The sequence below is a fragment of the Pinus tabuliformis genome, chromosome 8, assembly GCF_031772625.1.
Source record: "Pinus tabuliformis cultivar Carrire ecotype Pingquan chromosome 8, CPIR1, whole genome shotgun sequence".
In the NCBI taxonomy this organism is placed as follows: domain Eukaryota; kingdom Viridiplantae; phylum Streptophyta; class Pinopsida; order Pinales; family Pinaceae; genus Pinus; species Pinus tabuliformis.
Genome location: NC_142294.1, coordinates 1036882103 through 1036906476, shown reverse-complemented (window position 1 = coordinate 1036906476; position 24374 = coordinate 1036882103). Strand labels below are relative to the sequence as shown.

The 24374-nt window shown below is 39.8% G+C and overlaps 1 pseudogene; it reads left to right on the top strand.

Moving 5' to 3' along the window:
• Positions 1–24374, top strand: part of LOC149238902 (damage-control phosphatase At2g17340-like) — a 58740-nt pseudogene that overhangs the window by 13780 nt on the left and 20586 nt on the right.

Sequence of the window (24374 nt, the reverse complement as noted above, 5' to 3'; positions counted from 1 at the left end):
ATAAGTCAATTTAGGAGGCAAAGGAGGAATAAACGTGCTAGCAGACACAACAAGGGAATCAACTTGTTGGTTCTTCATTCTTGGGATGTAAGAAATACTGAAAATATTAAAAGAGTCCTTAAGCTTCCATACCTCATCTCTGTATGCTTTCAGCCTTGGATGCTTTGCTTGGAAAGTTTTGTTCACCTACTGAATGATGATGTCTGTGTCTCCAAACACTTTCAGACCTTTGATGCCCATTTCTTTAGCAGCGTTTAAACCCAATTTGAAGGCTTCATACTCTGCTATGTTATTTGTGACCTGAAAAGTTAATTTGAAAGATAAATGAATGCATTCCTGTGTGGGGGACACAAGGAATACACCTGCCCTTGCAACTTCCTTAGAGCAAGCTCCATCAAAGAACAAGTCCCAAATTTGTGGGCCTTCTTCCTCTGTGATCTGGCAAACTGGTTTCTTAAGCTGCGTGGAGGCCAACTGGGATTCTTCAATTTGAAGAATACAAGCTCCAAAATCAGTGTCGATAGCATAGATGGGATGATTGGTGGGATTCTTTTCATCACTGATTATATAAGCCAACTAGGATTCCCTATATAATCTCTTACTCTCACCTCCAAAAATCGGGACAGTAGAATAGGATAGATCATTTTGCAATGTTCCACCTAATATCTTGATCCAACCTCTGGAATGCAGCATGCCAAACTTGGGGGGTAAATCTGCTACCACAATATCCATCATCATGCTCTTCATGGGCAGCTGAGACAAAGTGATGGCTAGGTCGTTGATCAATCCTAGACATTTCACTTTTCTAGAGTCAAAAGAAAACATGTCATGGTAAGGCTTGGTAATGTCAAGACACAATTCATCTATGATAGCCTTGGGCATTAGATTATGGCTGGCTCCTGTGTCCAGAAGGCAGTTATGAAGGATTTTGTCATGAATAGTTAGTGAGACATAGAATGATGGGGATTTGTATTCACAATTTTCAATCATTGGGCTGAGAATAACAACTAGTTTGTCATCTTGTAGATTTACATAGTCAGTGGAGGCTTGGATGGCTTTAGGCTCAAGCCCTCAAGGATGAATCTTTTGAAGGACTCATTCTTCACTAGTTCAATCAGAGGTATAGGTATTCTTAGCTTCTGAATTTCTGATTGAAAACTAAAAGGAGAAGGATACTTGTCAAGGCCTCTTACCTTGTGAGCTAGAGCTTTGAGGATGATGGGATCAACTGTTGGTTGATTTTGCTTATTAGCTTGCTGTACTACAGGGATAACATCTCTTTAAATAGGAGTTTCCTTGGCATGATTCATATTCAACCTCAAATTATATTTGTGATGATCTTTAGTTTGCAGAACAACTTCACCATCCCATTCTTGGTTGATCTGGTCATTGAATAATGACTTTTCATAAGCAGTTGAGGTCAAAAAGGAGGAACTGCATTTGTCTTCCAGATAATGAATCTCATCATCTTCTTCAAACTATTCTTCTTCCATGACTACATTCTGGAAATGGGTCTTCACCCTTTGGTCTTCATTGGAATCTTTGCTTCTTTGCAAAATCTACAACTACTCATTAGCTCTTCTATATGGATTTGGATTTCTAGGAGAAAAGGTTTTAGAAACTCTTCCTTTCACAGGGTGCTACTCAACCTTTAATTTGGAGATTTTAGAGGCTAATGACTCTATCATCTTGGTCATTTTATCTATCTTGGGATCTGAAGATGATGAAGATTCACCCCTCTGTCTCCTTCTATCAACATTCCCCTTGAGCTTCTCTACAGCCATGATGTTTGATTCTACTTCCAAGGCTGCATCCTACATATCAGCCAAGGTAGCACATCATCTCTCCCTCAATAGTAGACAGAAGTCAGAATCAAAGGCACTAGCAGAGGTAGTGATGGGTTTTACTTTAGCTGATATCTTGTTGTACATATGGTTAAACCTCTTATTAAAATCAGACAACAACTCACCATTTTCCCTCTTTAAGTTCCGAAATTTGGTGTGGTAGTAGAGTAGATCCTTATTATCCCCCCAATGCTTTAGGAATGCATAATCTAAAGCCTCAATATTTGCTATAGACCTTGGGTTTAGTTCTCTGAACCATTTTCTAGCCTCTCCATCTAGGCTTTGGACAAAGACTCTCATCCACAGATCATCTTCACTAATGTCCAGGTTATCAGCATAGCTATAAAATGGTTCAAGATGTTCTTCAGCTATAACACCTTTAGTCCCAGTGAACTTAGGCCTATACTTTTGATATTCTCCAGTAGGCATGGAATTCAAAGGAGTGGGCACTACGAGAGGTCCATACCTAGCAGCTATGATTCTTTCCATTTTGGTAGGTGCTTGTGGTCCTGCCATAGTTGTGATGGCTATAAGGGTACTGGAAGTTTGAATGACAGAGGGTTGAGGAGTGATTGATAGGACTAAAGGAGTATGATGGATAGGAGGAGAAGTTTCCTTTTTTCTTGCAACAAAAGAAGAACCTAAAGAATAAGAAGCTTTATGAATTTCTGAGATTTTTTCTTCACTGCTAGCATTAGATGCTATACTTTTAACATGTATATATTCTATTACAGGATTTTATTGCAGAGACATAGAATATTGTTTAGAGTTACCTAAACTTGATGCTCCCTTCTGCAACACCTTTCTTTATTTGATGATTTTTTCAGGGTTAGGTACCAAGTCAGCTAGTGGCTTCTGAGGATTTCTCCTAGTATGCCCCACAAACTGAGGTAGAACTATGGAGTGGAGTCATCAAGAGGTTCGTCCTCTAGTAGAGTCGCCATATAGATGATTACAACCGAAAAAGTGTCCAGACATTGTCTATCATCAAAGTTGGATCAGTGTCATTCCCCAGGCAAGCTGAGCTTCAATTCCCTCTCCTCGGCAAAGGCGCCAATTATGTTATCACTCCAGGAAGCTCTCCTAGGTTGTACCTCGGAGATTCCTAGTAACATATAATCTTCAATATCATTCTCTGAACTATTGGAATGGATGATGGTTTGGATCAAGTCAGATCACTGTTTCAACTCTGTTTTCACTCAAGACATGCATGAACACCCTCAAATTTACAAGGATTTAGGCCACTAATGCTCAATAGTTTATAGATTCAATGGATAGATGGAGAATACTGACTATACCAGCAGGTGCATACATAAGCATATATGAATGGCTAGCTACAGGAAGTAAATGAAGCTTGCAAATCTACTTTATCAACGCAGAGATAAGATGACAATTATCTGGCATTAGACACAGAAGAAAAAATGAATAACCTATTCAAGTACAAGCTTAGAACAGAGGAGGAAATGGGAATTGAACATGTAATAGCAAAAGAAGCTTAGATTGCTAGAATGAAGATGAGACGCTTAGAGGAGCAAAGTCTCCACAGTCTCCAAAAGTTGAACCTCTCATACTTCTAACTTTCAACCATTTATAGGATTTTTTACAATGCTCCTAAGCTCTCAAAGGCTCGGAGTGTCTTAATCTATCCTCTCTGACTTTTCAACAACTTGGTGCCATGACTCAACATGCATGAGCTCGGAGGTTTCTCTTCTAACAACAAAGTAACCGCATTCTAGTAATTTGTTGCGCTATCAGGGAGGTCGCTCGTGCCAGCAATGCTCCATGATCATTTGTTGGTTTGGTTGTGTTGCGTTGTTTCCTTTCCCCTTTTGGCCTTCTATCTACTGGTCTCTATCTCCCAGCCTCTGTTCTATGATGGAATGGGTCTTCGGGCCTTTGAAATCCTTTCAAATACTAATAACGACTGTTTTCTATTTTATACAAAAGAAATGTTGCAACACTATAAAATCCTGCCAAACTCTATTTATTTTGGACTTCAAAAGACCTTAAAGACTGTCTATTCCTCTATCAGGTCTGTCGTTATCTCTATCGCACGTCACAAATGGCATGTTCCCAGTCTTCCCTTTGTATTTTGAAATACGTTAAAAACACTTGAAATACATTAAAAAATGGCTCATGACGGACTTAAATTTTTATATATTTCCCATCACTAACCCTTCCAGGTCCATGTCTTACCGCGTATCTCAAGTCTCTTTGTATTTCATTAAATAAAAAAAATATGCAAAATACATAGGAAAACGCCTTTAGGCGGATCTCATATCTTATATAATAGCTTTAAGGAACCCTTTCGAGTTTGGTTTATCGCATCGAACATCCCTATAGGTATAAGCCTCGCTCCTCATGTTTTCCCCAACTGCGATATCGTGATGCGATTGATCGCAATCGCATATCACTCATGCCCCCGGCCATTTGCAAGAACTCTCTGTAATCTCCGATAGCAAAATTCCAATGTAATGTTGGTCATCAATCTGTGCACTTGATCAACGGTCCACGTTGAATCACTTACTGCCATTGCAAGTTCCACACAGTCTGCCCTAAATCCACAGATTGCGACCCGCCGATCAGATCTAGATCATTGATCGGCCAGATCGGACGTCTATTGTGCATTTCACTGTTTATGCCTCCGATACTTGGTTTTTCACTATTTTTATGTGTTTTTTCCTCCCAATAGTGCTTTTCCACCATTCTAAGGGTTCTTCTCCTGCGTTGGTTTTGATATTTGGCATGATTTTACTAGCTTTTGAAGACTTAGAGAGCATATTTATACCCATTTGGATTAGGACCCAATGCAATTATAGATGCGAGAGTAATATTGTGAAGTCTCGCTTATGGAAAAAGCAGAGCAAGAGGAGATGTGGCCGTTAGGGCTAAAAGAGGGGACATTTTCGTTAAAATTAGCAGCACTGCACCTCAGGGGCTAATAGCTGGAACCAAGTTTCCACACCCTTAAGATCTCTGAGGGGTCAGTTTAGTCCAACTGTGAATACCTTTGTGGAGGTTACTTTTCACACTGCCCGACCTGTGAGGCCTTCGCGATCTGTTATAATCACCTTCACACAGCCCTAACCAGGGGCTAAGATGCTTTCGCACTACTAAGGCAGTGATTTGCACTAATTCCCCAAGTTACATCATAGATCTTACTTATGTTCTTATAACTGTTAGTTAACTTCGCGTAAACAGATACTTTGTCCTCTATTCTCTTAGTCAACATAATCATATAAGTTCGCGCATATAAACATTAAGATTGCAATTCATACCCAATATACTCAATGCATAAAACATGAAAGGATACACAGAAATGATATGAAACTTCTCTTTATTACTTCTCCAAAGGTTACAGACTCGACTCACACTGCACACTTAGTTGTAGTGGTCCACACACTCAGCTGCAGAATACTAGGCCTCTGCACACTCAGCACCAGAGCCTTCTCCTACTTTATGACCCAAGACACAAGTCTACACTTAGATAAGACTCAATTCTTCATCCTTGACATCAATTCATTTTTTCCGTTCTTTACAACTTAGAGCCTCACTCTATTTATACAATCCCATGGTTCGCAGACCTTGGTTGGATATCTAAAGCCAACATTACATTTACAAAAATGAGGGTGAACAACCCTATGACTCTTTTACAAGTTCGCGCTCCGCGCCCACAAAATACGGAGCCTTTACATTGGAATTAGTCAAAATCTGGGCTTTAAGCCCCAAAACTTCCCTTGGGGGATCTCGTGCCCAATAAGCCTCTAATACAAACATTGTGACTCACCCTCGAGTCACTCTATTGGTGCAAAGATATTTGCATGGAGACCTCCCAATTTTGCCCGAATTGTTGCAAGATTAGCAACACACTGAAAAGCTGCCTGTTGTACCTCCTGCACATAGTATTTAGAGACCGTTGTATCTAAACTTCTTCCTTGCATCTGCTCCTACATTCCTTGCATCTGCGCAAGTTTAGCTTTGATCAAGGCAATAATGACAAACACCTCATCGATCCAAGGTTGGACACGCTCCTTCAAAACCGATTCTTTGTGTCACGCCGCGTCTACCTACTCCTGAAGTGCTTTCTCCCATTGCATCCGCAAGAGCCTTTGTGTAAGGGCCACTGTCTGCATGGTCCATTTTATATCATCATATTGTTGCTATAGCTCGAGTGCCTCTATTTCTAAGCGTTGTATGTTCAGGTCTTCCTATAGAGTGGTGAGGACCTTGAACAACTCTTCCAACATTTTGATGCAGTCCTTCACTGCACCGCTGATCTCCTCCATCACCGATGTAATGGCACTGATGCATTGTTCCCTCACCTCTATAGGAGTTGAAGGTTGCGCCTTCAACTGCAACTTTGTTATCTGAAGGTTCAACTCTAGCTAAACCTTAGCCATCTCTTGTCACACTTCACGCACCCCTGCTACTAACCTCTAGATGCGTGCCTCTGATGGTGCCTCCACTAGGATGACCAACTTAGGGTCCATCTGGCAGGCCTCCTCAACCACCTGTACCATATGCTGGTTCTATGCCACTACCTTGTCGTGCTGCAGTCTCAATTGTTCCATATTAATTTTCTGCTCGCTCAACCTATAGTGTACGACCCTCCCTAGCCCACAGTTGTGCAGTCACTTCATCCTGCGGGACATAGAGTGTCTCCCGATGGAGTGCAACCATGTTGATCCTTACTCCCTTCAATGCACTAAACGTAGGCCTGTTGACCTCATTCTCTATAACCAGTGCCCCTTCTGGCAGCACTATGGTGTTGGTCATGCGGGCGCACAACATTTTCTCAGTTGTGGCAGTTCCTACTGCAAGGTTGGTGTTTCTGGGAAAACTAATATTCCTAAATAATGCTAGCCCTCTATGTTTGGTAGCTACCCTAGAAACAACAGTTTAAATCAATTCAATGATTTCTTCTATGTATAACATATAAGAAAAAGATATTGGAACTTCTGCTTAATCCCTTGCTTGATCTCTCTCCTCTTTGACAGATCCTGCAACTCCTCCCCATACTTAACACGCTTGGAGAGTACCTACACAAGTACAACAACAAAGAATTGTCAAAGCATCGTGATCTATTACAACATAAAAATTACAGAATCAGGTATATAATGAACAAATGATAGCATTCACAAATGATAATGTTCACAACTGCACAATCATATGGAGGAAAGCTTGAAGTGCTTTATTAATAGAAAGGAGAATTACAACTCAATTGTCTGATCCAACATCATCCTCCCAACTTCAATCCTTCTTCACCTCATGAAATAGCAAGATCACACCAATAATACAATGCTCTTTCCTCAATTACAAACTATCAGCACTTCCTTACAATTCACAATATTCCAGCCTCTAGATCTCTTGGATGAGGGATCCATTTATAGATGTGTGAAAGGGTGTGAGTCATCCATGGGGTTTGATTAGTATCATTCCACTTGTTACAATTGGTTCCACAAGAGGAGGGATTGGAGATTTCTTAGATCCCTTATTCATCCTCGGGCGAATTCAGAGAGGCAAGTGGCATAGAAGTTTCTAGAAGATTCCATGAGCAACCACCTAGCAAAATGTCTCGGACATTTGTCCATCCTCGCCCATCGTACCCTATAGAAGGCTAAACAGTATGCATCAAACCCTGGCAGTGTACCACCCTGTATGCATCGCACTTTGCCAATGGAGCAGTCAGTATGGTTCAATATAGGCAATTTCTAGATGGTTTCTCAGATGGAACTTTTGGGGAATGATGTATTCAGATGATTATGTTCCTTTAGGGTATGAAACAACTCTTGTAGGGGTTTCTAAGCCCTAATACATTGACATATAAATTTTGGGTTGATGTGCCCAAATATGTCTATAACAGTTGGTTGAGAGAGTACCATCTTGAGGAGTGCACAAGTGCAACTCCCACCCAACACAATTTGATTCTCCTCCATGAACTATTGGAGGGCCTCTGTAGGGACATCGCCGACCATCACCCTTATATCATGGAGATCTCCTTCTATGAGGGTGATTGGGTCGAAAGAAGTCTTAGAAGATTTTGATTTCTTTTGCGGCCCCACCTTCTCTCACGGGAATTGGCACTTCAACTATGTAGACATTGTTTGTGGGTCCATGCCACCTTCCTTTGCCTGAGGCTCTTCCTCAGGTGAGGGAAACTTATGGCCCTTGCACTCCTTCTCGACTGCCTATTGTTGTTCTGCAGCTACCTTCTGCTGTTTTGCTGCGGCCTTCGGAGCGTCTCGTGCCTCCTGTGCCCTTGCTGTTGCTGCCTCTTTTCTTCTCCTCTTTGCCAACTGCACCATTTGCAGTTTTGCCTCCTCTTTCTTCCATTGTGCAACACACTTTTTTGTTTCCAACACGGAGATAGTTGTAGTGCGCCACTCCAGTGGCCACGACTCAAGTACGGCGAATATGACATCATCTGTGACCAGGTACAGGAGTTCATTCCACTTCTTCGCAGGGTACTTGCGTGCCCTGACATACACGTGGTGGAAGTCCGCCTTGAACTCCGCATAGCTTTGTAGACTATTATAGACAATCGGTGATAACCACAGCTTGCAGTTAATACCCATCCTGATTTTCATCTCCAAGAACACCCAGAATATCTTATTGTCTCACATCATCTATGCATCTTTAGTGGACCACAGTGAAGCGTACTTCGCTGCCTCCAAAAGATCCCTTGCAATTGTGGGGAACTGGCTGCCCTCTGGTGTGGTCATATTGTTGTTCCACAGATCTCTCAATGGTTCAAGTGAGTGCTCAAACAACGTCTTCGACTTCAAGAAATCAAATAGATCTAGGTTCATAGATCTTTGGGCATGCAATAAGTCAATTATCAAATGGCCAAGTGTTGTTTTTTTGGAAGCCCTTTGCAATTTATAGCACATTTCGAATTTGAATTCGACTGTTCCACCCAAATCTAGTTCATCAATGCTCCCTTGGTGACAGATTTTCCCAAATCTAGCCCATAAAGCCTACCTTAAATTCTTGCCTCCCACTCCATTTGGTCTCAAACCAAGCATCACATCATGAATAGTGACTATAATAGTCACTTTCTAGCCAACCTGCATGGTAGCACAACGACCCTTGCAGTGTCGTGAGCCTTGTGACACTTCGCTCCTGCGCACAGTCCCATCATCACGTAGCTCTTGGGAAGGGTAGTTTATAGTCCCACGCCTCCTTTCAACTGCCTGGAGTACTAAGACTATTCTTCCTATGGCTAGTCAGGTGGCCAGGCCACCTGTATATGGCTTCAATCGATCATCACTGACATTTCCTGGGAAAATTCTGCCTTTTAACTTTACTATCTACAACGTGTACTTTACCATCTACATCGCACCACCGTCGGTGATCCCTTTAGTAACATACGACCCAATCCAAGGCATCACACTGATCAACTCTTAGTGGTAGCTCCTAAATTTGTCAACAGAATTGTGCGCCCCCTATGTTATCACCACAGACTTTTCATCAAGAAAGTCCTTCTTTTTTCCTTCCTCAAGATTCTTGACTTCTTCTTCCACCATGGTGCTTTTCTCCCTTAACCGAACTCTTTCATTCATGAGTTCTTGGAGCCTAACATTACCCCACTGGATCTCTTCATTAGGTCCGAAGTGTTCTTCTTCATGTTATTTCAACTCTGTGATCCCTTCTTCCAAGGCTCCGCAAACCATCATATCCGTGGGCGCTGCTATGCACGGACTAGGCATGATATACTCCATCGAAATTAAAGTTTTTGTTCCATAGGCCAGCCTAGAAGGCATCTATTCTGTCAGTTTCTTGCACGTTTTCCTATAAGCCCATAAGACTGCTGGTACGCGTAGGTCCCAATCAGTTTGCTACACATTACATACCCTGTTCAGTGCTTCACACACTTCGTTAAATGCTTCCACGTGGATAATATTCTGCACACTCATTTTCTCCACACTCTATCGTTCCAACTTGAGGAACCATTCATGCATTTTCCCCCTAACACATGCTTATTGACCGTATTTCGCAATGCAAAGTTCATGTGTATCCGCACAAGTTGTTTACCATATGCCTGTACCCACCTAGATAGATGGACGCAAAGACCATCCCATCCATTGTATTTATCAGCCAATTGCACTATAAGTTTCCCAAACCATGAGCACATCATCCTCCTACGTGTGCACCAGTCTTCAAAGCTTCCTTTGTGTGTACCCTACCACCTCGCGGGCATATCACGCAGTACCCAATTCAAGGCCTAGAAACGTTGCTTTTCTGGCACCTCCCTTTCGAATCTATCCAAGAAAGCATCTACCTCACTTAAACCTTCATAAGTAGGGAGATCACTCACTTTTATTGATCTACATAGTGCAGTGACCTTGTCATTATGTTACAATTAAGAATGGTTACCTCATGTAACTGGTTCTGTCGTCGTTCTATCTCCTCATCCGAATCTGAAGTGTTGGAGATTTCGTGCTCCCATGATATTTGTCCATTTGTGGTGGGATTTACCTAGTCTTGCTCTCACACAGTTATCTTGTAGATGCAGTCCAAATCATCGTCATTTTCATATTCGTGCACTGGCTCTATATAGTGGGATCCCTTAGCAAGGTCCAAGGGTATAACTACACACAAAGACCTCTTCTCAAAAATCATCTTGCACTTCTTCAGATTAATCACCCCATTCATGTCATTGACCTAATCAATTCCTAAGAGCACGGGGTAGGGATTTCTACCATCAAAAATCTCTATCACCTCAAAGTCTGTTAGTGTGCTCACTCCCTCAATATCCACGGTGATTCCCTACAGTCGCCCCAGTGGTATTATCTTCTATTGGTTTGCCATTCGAAATTAAATAGGAGACCATTGTAGCATAGACCTCGCAACGAACTCCCATATCTGCTTCAGCAGAATGTTCATGTCCGATCCTAAGTCCAAAATTACTTGGTTCATATCATATTCTCCAATCTGCGTAGTTAGCCTCATTTATCTCCCTGTACTTGTCTTATTATTTCCAATCTTTTGGACTATGCATGGTTCTCCTGGCATGGTCCCAACACATCTGTTAATGAGTTCCTACAATCCTTTTATAGCCATACTGTCACGCAGTAGCTTCATGCATGTTTCCAAGAATGTCGTAAGCATATATGGGTCCATTTCCACCTTTGGTCTATCTTTGCTTCCTAAAGTGGAGGCATCAACAAAGCTCTTCTTTTCTTCCATAAAGGTTTCTAGAGCACGCTCCAAATCAAACTCCACTTCCTTCTTCATAGCTTTGCGAACCCAAGTGCTATCTTCTGGTTGTTTCCCTTTATCTTCTCCCGTCATAATTCCACTTCGGAGTACAATATTCACATTCGGATCTTCCTCACATGGCTCAAACCTCATCATATGTAGGTTCTGAGTCGAGGGAGGTGGTAGTGCTCCCTTGTCGCATATCCTAGCTATCAGCATAGGAAAATCCTCAGTCTCATGATCAAACAAGGTACAATAAAAACATGATGGGCATGTGGGATTTGTATAATCATGAGCATAATGTCTTGGCCCTCCACAATTGTAGCATATCAGCTATCTGTGACCTTTTCCAGGTCCTCCTCCACCTCGGCTTCAGTTGTGCCCTTGAAATCCTATTTGTGCCACTCCTACATTCGGGTCTAGGGGTCGCGATTTGGCCTAAACTCTGTAGGTGGGAGTTCTATCCATCATTAACTCATAGCTTCTACAAGTGCATTCATTGTGTCCGACTGACCTACAAAAGTTATAGAACAACTGTTGTGAATTCTGTGTATACTTCTATAGCAACTGGAAGTTTTTAGAAGAGGAGGAATGACCTATTAATGAGTTTTGTGAACCCAACGTTTTAGACTACCATGTGAGTCCATCATTAGGGGATGCGACAATAGATCTTCTCAGATGTTAATGATATATCCATGAGCTCTAATTTCATATATATATATATATATATATATATATATATATATATATAGGTTTTCTAAAGAGAAGTTATAAGGAATTTGGTCGGCTTGTTATTTTTTCATTTGTTTAATTATTTATTATTATTATTAATTAATTTATCAATTTGTTTCTATTACTTAGTTTATTAATCAGTTTAGGTAGATAAATTAATTTTATTCTTTATTGAATTAATTATTATGTTTATTAAATTTATACAAAATTAATTATTCTAAATAATTTGCTTTTAAATATTTCATTCATTTGTTTAAATAATTAATTAATCTATTTGATTAATTAGTTAAAATAATATATTGGTTAATTGATTTCTTATTTATTATATATTAATGTGTTTATTAATTTATAATTAGGTTAATTAATTAATTCATAAGTATAAAGGGGTAAATTAATTAATTGATTGTATTATTTATTGATTTGTTTATTATGTTTATTAATTTTATGTAAAAATCAATTTTTGATTAATTTGTTTAATAGCTTCATTAATTTGTTTGATTAAGTAACTAATTTGTCTGATTAATTAATTAAAATAATAGACTAATTAATTAATTTTATTTTATATTATTTTATTAAAATGTCTATTGATTTAATTTTATGTATTATGTTTGATTAATTATTGATAGATTAATAGATTAATTAATTGAAAAATTAATTGATAAATTAATGAATTAATAAATTAATAGATCAATAATGAGTTAATTATTGATTTTTTAAGATTTCAACTAAAGGTTTCCAGGTGTTGCTTAGTTTTAACCCATCGTGCACCATAAAGCAGGTGTCGCACTAGGTCCCACCTGCACTTCCGACCTTAATGGCATTGGCACTCCTCCCGCAAGGTAATTCGCAAACATTGGGCAGTGGTATTTTCATGACCCTGACCCTTTCATTTTACGCACCACACCTCTTCGCACACTTCTGGTCGACCTGCCCTATCCTGTTTCACACTCTACATCTCAAGGCATAAGTTTTTCAACTGCGCGTGGATCTGCTAAAATCCCAAGTTAGGATCTTGCATCGAGGTCTCATGCAGTCTCATCGTGATCTCCAAGGCTTCTACCTGAGACGTTATCTCTGCTGCGACAACGCGTTCCTCAAATGCAGTGTTAGCGATGCTACAAACCATTCGCAATGTTGTCCATCCCTCAAAGTCATATTAACTTCGTGAATTGTGCACTTCAACCTCCGATCCAACTCCCAAGGAGTCTCACCTGGTAGCATTGTGATATCTTTTAACCCAATGATTGAATCTGCTTCTAACTTCGACATGCTAAATTCATTATTTAGCGTAGTTTGGATATCTACGATCCTCGCATTCGGATTGTCATTAGAATGCTTAATATACCAGGTCAGCGTGTGGTCCTGCAGGGTGCTAACTAGTGTCACTTTCTTTATATTGTCATCTGTAACTCTGTGTGCTTCCCATATGGCTCTTATTATGAACCAAAACTAGTATGGATCCTCATTTCCTACTCCCTTGAACATAGGAAACTTTATTGTGCTTGCCATGTTGACTCGTGGTGGTGGCGGAGGTGGTACATGTGAAGATGGAGGTGAAGGCAGTGAAGTTGGTGGCAGTGTGGGTGGGGGTGGTATGCGTGGAATCCTTTGCCTTATCAAATGGATCTCACTTCACAGAGACCTTCACGAGCTCTCCCTCATCCCCTCATGGACGTGAAATCAAAGGGCTATTCTCTAGTCCCTTGCTAACTTCATTTTTGTAGGCTTTTCCACTTTGCATAGCTCCAAACATCAAGGTAATTTCATAAACCTCTTTTCACACAATAGCATTTTAATCCTAGCATTTAGATACTTTACGTACTTACCTCGTGGTTCTTTGAGGAAGCATTGCTCTGCCTCCCTATAACTGACTGAAGTATCTAGCACAAATTCAGTAATTAGTACTCCTATTATTCGATCGAGCTAGTGATAAACAACATGTGCGATGTTATCTTCCAGTGCTTCCAATCTGCATACCAACTCTGGGGTCTACTCAATAGTATTGTCAAGTTTCCACCTTCCTTGGCTATCTTCTAGCTTCGCGATCCACTTGTATAGCTTAGTAGGGAAAGATGCAAAGAAAATTTCATGGATATCTATGTACAAGTAGCAGTCTAACCACTCTTCTTTTGTCAGTCGCAGATTCATGTTCTCCTGCACCGCGAACTCGTGAATTCTCCTATCCAACCAACCTTCAATTTCCTCCTTAGTTGGATTCCAATGATACGACATCAGACATCTCTATGAATATTCTAGTCCCAGAAATAGAACCATTTGGTGGCTCAAGGGGGCTTAACCCAAGTTCAAAGTTAATTATCCAAACAAATCCCTATACCACTGGCCCTTTTGGCAACAGATCGCAGAGCACAGACTGAGGTCTCACCCGAAGTAGTATGGGGGGATGTTGGAACAAAATTTCCACACCCTTGAGATGTCTAAGGGATTGGTTTATTCCAACTATGAATACCTTTGTGCACTACCCTAACCTGCGAGGCCTTTGTGATTTGTTATAATCACCTTCGCATAGCCCTAACCAGGGGCTGAGATGCTTTCACAGTACTAAGGCAATGATTTGAACTAATTCCCCAAGTTACACCATGAATCTTACTTATACTCTTATAACTATTAGTTAACTTCATGCAAACATATACTTTGTCTTATATTCTCTTAGTCAGCATAATCATATAAGTTCGCGCATATAAATAGTAAAATTGCAATTCATACCTAATATACTCAATGCATAAAACAGGAAAAGATACACAAAAATGATATGAAACTTCTCTTTATTACTTCTCCAAAGTTTATACACTCAACTTGCCCTGCGCACTTAGCTACAGGGGTCTGCGCACTCAGCTGCAGACTACTAGGCCTCTGTGCACTCAGCTGCAGATCCTTCTCCTACTCTATGAACCAAGACTCGACTCTAGACTTAGATAAGATTCAATTATTCATCCTTCGTTAATCAATTTATTTTTTCTGTTCTTTATAACTTAGAGCCTCACTCTATTTATACAATCCCATGGTTCAAAAAACATGGGCAGATATCTAAAGCCGACATTACATTTACAAAAATGAAGGTGAAAACCCTTATGACTCTTTTACAAGTTCAAGCTACGTGTCCACAAAACACGAAGCCTTTATATTGGATTTAACCAAAATCTAGGCTTTAAACCCCAAAACTTCCCTTAGGGGATGCTGCACCCAACATGTCAAGATATTTTAGGTGAGTTGCTAGTCGAAAAGGTTAAATACCCTTCACCGGGTTCATTGTAAGAATCATGTCTTGTGTGATCAATAGAAGAGCCACAAATCATGGATTTGTGTGTGAATTATTTGTTTTGTCTTCTCTGCCTTCCAACAATTGAGACCAATCTATACACGCAGTTCAAATGTGATTCACTTAAAATTGAGACGGTTAAAAATACCGATGTTGTTGAGTTTCTAGGGGGCCGACTTTACAATTACGTAAATAAATACATAGAAGTTATTACACAAAAAAATATAATTGTGAAGTTAGTATGTATCAGGCGTATTATCGAACTAATGATCCGAAGGGATTCTCATTTTAAATGTTGGTGTAGCAAATTGATTTCTTCTCTTTGTAATGCACTTGTCTCATTATTTTAGTGTTATTGATGTTAGTAAGTGTAATTATTCTTTTCTCAAGAGTTGGTAAAAATTAGAGAGTCAATTAATAATTAACTGAATGTTGAGTCAAGTCCAGTTAAGTAATATATGATATTAGTGTGTGGTTGCATGTCAAGTTACTTTAGGTAGTCACTAGTTGAAAAGGTTTAAATACCCTTCACCGAGTGATCAATAGAAGAGCCGCACCTCATGTGTTTTTTGTGTGAATTGGTGTTGTCTCCTCTATCTTTCCAACAAATTGGTATCAAAGGGAGGTTACAAAGAGCTAGAGATAATGGTCAACAGTAATCCATAAGAAAGAAGAGAAATATTTTTTCCTCTTGGTTGAGCTATAATGCGCTATAACGCATCTTACCGTGGTATTCAGGGTGTTATAACGCTCGTGGACTAAAGTTGGACCTCTATTTCATGGATAGTGTTAACATGTACCACATCATAAGAATATGAATCATTAGAGTACTAAAGAGGGTGTGTGTTAGCACACAACCTCTTCACCGTTGACACTGGGTTAGCAACACTGGTTTAAAAATTCAAAATAGGTTTGAAAATGTAAGAGTCAAAACCTCATTTCAAAAGATGATGATGAAGGCATATTAAAAGGTATTTTTAAAAAGAGTTTGAAAATTTTATATTAAGAAAGGAAGAGCACATGTGAAAAAAGGTTTATGAGATTTTTAGAAGGTCTCGCTCGAAGTTTTTTTCGAAAGGTCTTATTTCTAAAAAGATTTATTAAGAATTGAAAGCTGGGTGATAATTTTTTTTTATTAAAAGGAATATGGTGCATGGTATAAAGTTGATAAAAGATTATTTTTTGGGATTTTTAAAAGTTTTTTTGGGAGAAATTTATGAAGAAGGTTCATTAAAAAAAAAAAGGTTTTTATTTGAAGAGAATTTAGGGTTTTGTGAAGTCTATCAGTTTACAAAATTATTTGGAGCATGAAAATTTTTTGGGTGAAGATTGTGCCTTACAGGGGCGCATATTGAAAATTATATTTTTTTCCAGGGGCGATATGGAATACAACCTCATGCAATCAAAAAATAAGCTATAAGGAAAGGAATGACAATAGTCATGGGTCACAAAGCGTGACTGAAGAAGACGAAGAAAAGGAATAGAAAATAAGAGACATAGATTATTGCCTTGTTTAGAAAGGCTCAAGCCGCAACCAAGGAACTGATAAGTCTAGCAAAAGACGAAGAAGAATTTGGTGCAAGGTCATGCAGTAGTAGGTTATGTCACAAGAAAAGAATTTAGTCACATATCTAAGGATATAAGAGCAAGGATCTAAGAGGAAAACAGACCTTGTATAATCCCACTCAAAAGTGGATGATGGTTGTCAAGACCATAAACTTGAAACCCATCATGCAAACATGCATATGGATGAAGAAGTTGCAAAAAATATTGGAGAGAGAAAAGCAGAAGCTTCTATGTGTGAAGAAAAGAAAGAGCATATAAATGCTCAAGAACTCCACTGTAATGCGGATGATGCAGATGATAGTGAATCCCACTATGACAAAACACATGTGGATGATGACTGTCAAGTAAGATGTGAATTTATTCATCCAGTCGTAGTTGATGGATTTGGTGAAGTTGAAATTGTGAATGAAATTGACAATGAGTGCATGCATGCTCGGATATCCCACCATAGTGTGGATGAAAATTATGTTGATGTTATGTGTGGTTTATTTTTTGAAACATGTATTGATTGTGGAAATATGATAAGCACCATGATTGATGAAGCATTGAAGGTTGAAGATGCCACTGTAGCAGCATGATTTGAAGCAGTTGGAATTTCTTATGAAGCAGTATGTGATCTAGAAATAACTGATGATCAAGATGGGGATAAAGCAATTGAAGAGTTTTTTATGAGAATATCCACTAATAGAAAAATAGTGGAAGACAACCTCCATGTAGTTGAAAAGAAGGAAAATAAGGGGGAGGTAGAGAAGGAAGATCTCACTGAATAACATAATAAAGATGTTTTTAACATTATTCTTGAAGATGCAGGTGTTCAAAATAACATGGCAAAAGAAGCTGAAAGCAAGGTTGTTAATAAATTTGATGCAGCTTTGAATCTCATTGAAGAATGGATTCAGAAACCAATAGAACAAATTGATGCGAGTCTTAAAGCAACAACTGGAATAAAATAATTGAATAAAATAGTGAATAATGATATTGAGTGTTGTTGACGGTGTTGGACCCACCAACATGTCAAGGGGATATCTGTGGTAAGAAGTCCCAATTAGACCTCATATTTTTTGGTGTAGGATTCCCAGTAGTGGGTTCTAAAGTAATGCCTTGACCGCAATGTCGCATAGAGGCAAGTAAGATAACTCTGTTAGTAGCAAGGGTGTGACTAATGCAGTGAGTCAAGGAATGAGTATGAGAGGTTGTAACACTTCAAAGGGGGAGGAAGGTGAATGTGAGCTCCAATTTGAAAGGGATTAGTCTCAGCTCGGCTAGTAACACACCACACAAAGGACATGCACATCTTCTAGTAGAGCCGTCGACATGGATGCAGCAATCCCAACATACAAGGTAAGACAACATGAACAACACTCATGGATCAGTCATAGATGAGTGTGACGGTTTATATAACAAGGTTCAAAGAAAGGTCTGCCTGGTGTCCGACAGAGTAGTCGACACAGATGATAACAACATTAACAACATATGAAACACATTAACAACAAGATTCATATAATTGCATGTGAATCAGTTCATACGCAATTACGTAAGTTAAAAAACATATATCATTAAGGAAACCAAAGTAGTCCAACTACAATAACAACATATGCATGAAAATGTGTTGCCTTTTATTATATAAGGAAGTGTAAGTCACAATCATACAATACACCATGTAAACCTGCTATCCCTATCAATAGAATGTTACAGCGACATCCATCTGCTCCTCCAAAGAGATGTACTAGCTTTGTGTAGTGGAGAAGCCAAGGTGCATTACAATATTGTCCAAACCTTCTTCAAGATAATCTTAATGGAAGCTTGGCTAACCAAAAGTCTATACAATGAGTTATGAGGGACTATTTATAGCAAAATATGGGGTGACCCTTGACATTCCCCTTTGTGACAGTTCAACTACCCTCATGACTCTTCACCTACCTTATGACTGTTACATCCAACTGTTCGCACTCGACTTACACTTGACATGACTCAACATTACAATGCATATGTACTCATGTGAGACAACATGGCTTCAGCAAGGCTTACAAGACATCACTGACACTCGATTTGTTGTGGTGAGACCAACTCTTTGACATGATTATGATGGTGAAGTTGTTGAGCTGATGTTAAGCTTGGTTGTCTGTGATGGTGTCCATGCATGTCATGGTGACATCATGTTGAAGCGAAATCTTGCCTCTGTTGCAACCGGTGCATTGGTTCGACCCCTTCATCTAACTCGTTTTCTAACATGCACATGGTCTTGTTAGGTACAGTTGAATGGCAACACACTAATGCATAGTGTCCGTGTTGATCTTCAAGTGTGTGTTGGTGATCATGTCAAAGTGCATGTTTAGCCCTAGTTGGACTTGTTTCTTGTCTTCGCCTTGGTGATTGTGTTGAATGGGACATATTGCATGTGTGCCGTCAACGACATGCATGTTGTTGGATGCTTTGCATGCGATCAGCAAAATTGTTCACCATGTTTGCTCTATGTCTGCTACTAGGATGGATCCTTAACTTGTACTAGTGCAGTTGCATCTATGAGCGCATGTTGTGCCAACTGTTGTTCTTGTTTATGTTGCAACTCATTGGACAATCTATGCAGCTTCATGTTATTCCTAAGTTGTTGCTTTACCACATGCAAATCTTTATTTGTTCCATCTTCTGTATTCGTGCGATCTTCATGTCGCGCCATCACTTCATAGTCTGATCCTTCAAAGTTTCTTTCATTATCAATGGATTTGTTTGATCTTGAAACTCTACTCCGCCTCTATGTTGTCAATAACCTTCCTCTTGCATCCACTACATTTGCTGCATTCGATATGTTTCCTTGAGTTGTTGTTAATGATGTTTCTTGCTATGATGTTGCTGCTTGATATCCTTGTCCATGAACAACTTGATGTCTTTGTGAGTAGGTAAGCCCATGGACGCTTGATCGACTGCATCCCCAAGTGTAATCTGAATGGTGTCATTGTCTCTTCTCTCTTGAAAACCATTATACATGTACTGTTGAGAGGTAGATGAACACATGTGATACCTGGAGACATGGAAACACTCATAACAAGGAATTTTTTAGTCAAAAACCAAAATGAACATGAGAAATTACCTGCAACATACCTGGGTGAATGATCGTGAAGGTTACGCAATTTCAGCGAGGAGGTCGGGAGATTGATTTCCAAGACTGCACAAGGCATAGTCTGGACTGCTGGGAGACTAACTGACTCTTCGAAGTGCTTAATGCGTAATATAGTTGGGGCAGTTTGCTGCTGAGGTTGCAGAATGCGTGATTTGAACTGGGAAAGACTGTTGGCCCAGGGATAGATTTGTGCAAATTTTTGGGCCAAGCAGCCACTAACCTCCAGAAATGGCAATTTACTTTAGGAGGCTAGTGTTGGGATAGATTTCGCAAATCTAGAAAGGATGGTGAGAATTCCTTCTCCAGATTGTGCAATGCAGCCTTGGTGAAGGCAGACACCAGGCCAAGGTTGGCCCAACTCGCTGACGAGCAACTAAAAGCAAGTAAGTCAATGAAATGCATGGCGACATTAAGTGATAGAAAAAGTGATAAATAGTGCATGCAAAACATGAATTGAAGATTAAGCAAATAGATCAACATGCATGTGGGTGAGCCCATTTGTTGGTTGGGAGAATGTTCGTGCAAAACAGTTTCATGCATGCAACAACAGTGAGATAGCAACGGAAATTGAAATAGAGCTAGGAAAAACTAGAATATATGTAAACGAAAACAAGAATTCAAAGAAATCAAGCAAAAGGTACTCATACAATCAAAAATCCAAAAAGCGACAGAAATGCAGCACAAGGCATGGGAAGTGGGCTTACCAAAAAACAGTTGAGCTGAAAGTTCCAACTACACCTAGATGTGATGTGGGATGTTAAAGCTACAAGGTTGATGTGAGGAATGAGCTCTATAGTGTCTAGTTGATAAGTTTTGATAACATTGAGGTTATGATGTGCATGCCACAAATCTAGGGGAAGCGACGGTTGGAGGGAGGTTTCAAAATTTCTCCTTGCATGTAACCTCCAACTACTAAACATAGATCCCTGAAATAAGGGATGCCTTTGCATGTCATCTTGGGAGAAGCAACCTATGCATCCAAGTCTATTTTTCTCAATCTTGGAGGGAATCGGTAAACTCAGCTGCACATGCAAGCAACTGCTCGACTGCTGGAGAACATTGTGCATTTCTAACTGTTAGCTCAACTAACTGCCCAAGGGGATTGTGCAATTTCTAGGCCTAGCAGCTCACTGCTACCTAGATTTGCACAAATCCTGTGCTAAACTGCCTGTTGATGGGAAAAATTGTGTAATTCTTGCTAAGAAGGTTGGCTGGTAGGATTGCGTAATCTAGGAGACCAATAGGCTGTTAGAGTGAATTGCACAATTCCTAGAGGGAACTACTGGTTTCCCTCTAAAAATGCACAAATTTCACTAGAAATTTTCTCAGCCTGTAGCTCGACCAACTTCGGATGAGCAACCTGTGAAAGGAAAAGATCAAACTATGTTTGACAGGCTACCTTTGAGCAAAAAAAACAATGAATCTTGAGGACTTGGCGAAGCAAGGAATGCTATTGTGAAGGTTGGTAGAGAGGCTCCAAAACATGCTAAGGAAAAAATTTTGGAGGGTGCTTGTAGCCGCTACAACACTTGGTGACACATTAGTAGAACTCCAGCTCTCTGAATGGACATTGTTCCTGAGAAGCAAGTCTAACACCTCCGGAAGTATTGTTCAGTTCTCAGCTCATCTTGGTTTCACACTAACATGATTGTAAGATGTAGCATCTGCCAAACTCTTGGTTGATTGACAAACATTCCAAGCTAAGGAAACATAGTTTTTTTGATTGGGGTTGAGGGGTACATAAGTGCACAAGCAATATTGTCATCAAAGTCCTAGTTTCATCTCTGGTGTCGCTCCACTGCCAGCAGGCCTAGACAGTACCTTGGTGGAGTCACATAGGAACATAAGCATGGATCCACTTCTAGTGAGCCTGTGTTAGTACCCCAATGGAGTTACTTGCATCATATCCCTGTAAAGGAAGACTTTCTCTTCTTTCGCCTTATTCATTTTTCATTTTGAATTTTTTGACTTTTCATAATTTTTTTTTTTTTCATTTTCACTTTGCATAGCACTTATTCATTTCGGAGGCGGAAGATGGATCCCAAATTATTGATAGAAGAGGAGGTTGTTCCAGCATAGAATTAGTTTATTATATCTTTGACATGCCTATTAAGGTTTTCTACCTCACCTTAATCTACTTGACTGAGCTGAAAAGGGTTAACCCAAAAACAATCGACTGGAGAAGGTGACACTAGTTAGCATGCAAGCTATGTGTTTACACCAAGGTTCACTTCGAAGAGTACATATTTTCCTTCGACGTATCATGGAATAAGAGTAACAAGTTCATCATACAGAGGCAAGATGACAGGTAACCAAGTAGTGATAGCTATACAAACCCTCTTGTACTTTACCCGCTCATTTTATGAGTCACACATGGTTTCATGCAAACAAACCTACGAACGAATGAAACAAACAACAAAGAAAAGCAAGAGCAGAAGCGAAATTGAAAGAAAAACAAGTAAACAAACAAGAAAGAAAACAAACAAGCAAACAAAGCATGTAAGCAAACAAGCATGCAAGCAAACAACTGAAAGAAAACACTACTCTTGCACCTACACTAACAGTGCATGGGCCTGATCACATGAAGTGATACTTCCAATATAGCCACCGATGCATTGGTAGACCCATGTGAGTGAAGGCTTGGTCTGCGAGTAATCTAATTGCATGGACCAACATACAAGAAATATATGATAGTGAAGACAACCACACTTCATGTTTCAAAGTTCCCACGGGACATAAGTGAGTGCATGTGTATGACGGATAGTCCATGTACTTATCATGGTGTTGTGTGACACTAAATGCAACTTTGAAGTAAAGGCACACTCTTGACTGAGACATGCAAGCAAACGAAAGAAACAAGGATAACTTGAGTTGCGCACGAGTGCTTACAATGTAAGACTCCTCCAATGCATGAGCAATGGGATCATGTAGTTCGAGTGGAGGAAGTGTGATCTGTGTGTGAGATGGATTTTCAATGCATACAGATGAGTGCGGAGGAGCCTTGGGTGATTGAACAATTTCATGATCAGAAGTGAGACTAACCCCAAGAGAGAGAGAATCTGACATAACCATCATCTCGGGCCGAAGTGCCTCAACAGTCTTGGGTGCCTCAACTTCATCATCAGGTAGATCATCATAAACTGGTGGCTTCGAATGGTCAACTATGATAGTTTCATGATCATGATAAAAAATGGAAGAAAATGGATCACGACCACCATGATAAAAAAAATCAATGAATCCTTCGACATCCTCATGATCAGATGAATCAAACAGAAGGGTAGATGAAAAGTGAATGAACTCATCCTTTATGCTTTCATAATATAGAAATGAAGGATCAAGTGGATCTTTAATGAATAGCTTATCCTCTTCATTGTCAAATGATGGACTAGCATCCGATGAGTCCTGCAGGTGATCAACAATGGGTGCATCCATAGATGAAGACACACACAAAAAATCATGGATGGCAGGTTCATCAAAGAAGCTAGGAAGGAATAGAGGTTGGTCGAACAGAAGGGAGTCATCCTTCGGTGAGTGTTGATGTTCAAGCTCCCACTCATACTCTTCATGAATGACAGTGCATGTTGGTTGTACAACACTAACTCCGTCAGTGGGTTGTTCCTCATTCACAACAAGTAAAGAGTATGGAATGGATGAACACAAGATACCATCATCTAGAGGAACACCTGAGTATGAAGACAGAGGTTGAAAAAAATAATGCATGTGAGAACTTGAAGGACTCACAACCAAATCTACGTGAAAAATAAGTGGAGTTATGTTGGGAGGGTGTGAAGGATGAACAGGTGTGCGAACATGATCCTCAACATCACTGAGCAATGGTGGAATAGTTGAGTGAAAGGGAGGTGGACAGTCCGTCGAGACAGTGCCTGATCCTGCATGGGATTATGCAGTTCCATCAACAAAGAAGGTTGAGCGAGGTTTGACATCAAGCTTTCTCTTGGGATGGGCAAATTTCTTAAGGCACTACTCAAATCGGTCACAAAGATAAGCGAACTTCATCTGGCTCTTTGGAGCTTGAAACTTTAAGTCACAAAAGCACTGCCAAAAATCAATAACGACTTCATGTAGAGCCCTTTGTTGTTGTAATAGTTTCCGTTCAAGATGGTCTGAATCAAAATGATGGAACATGTCTTTAATAAGATCACAAAATTGCTTACATGAGTGCACAATGTCAGCCAGTAGGCTGAGCAACCAATGCAATGGGGATTCATGAAGTGTGAATGCGATTAGCAGACAGAATTTTTCATCAGTAAACTCATCTTCCTCATAAATCATGGAAAGGAAGTTATGTAAGAGCTTAGGCCAGGCCACATTTCCTTCACCATCATACATGTGAGTGGACAAGAGATTGAAAATCTTCCTCAAGATGGAGACATCTTCATGATTCAAAAAATACGTCAATGGAAGAATAATGCAAGATTCCATGAAAGATATGAAAAGGTTCAAAACTGGAAGAGAGGAAACTACTTGTCATCAAGCCCTCCTTATAGTGCCAGAAATGTTGACAGTGTTGGACCCACCAACATGTGAAGGCGATCTCCTTGGTAAGAAGTCCCAATTAGACCTCATAACGTTTGGTGTAGGATTCCTAGCAATGGGTCGTAAGGTAATGCCTTGA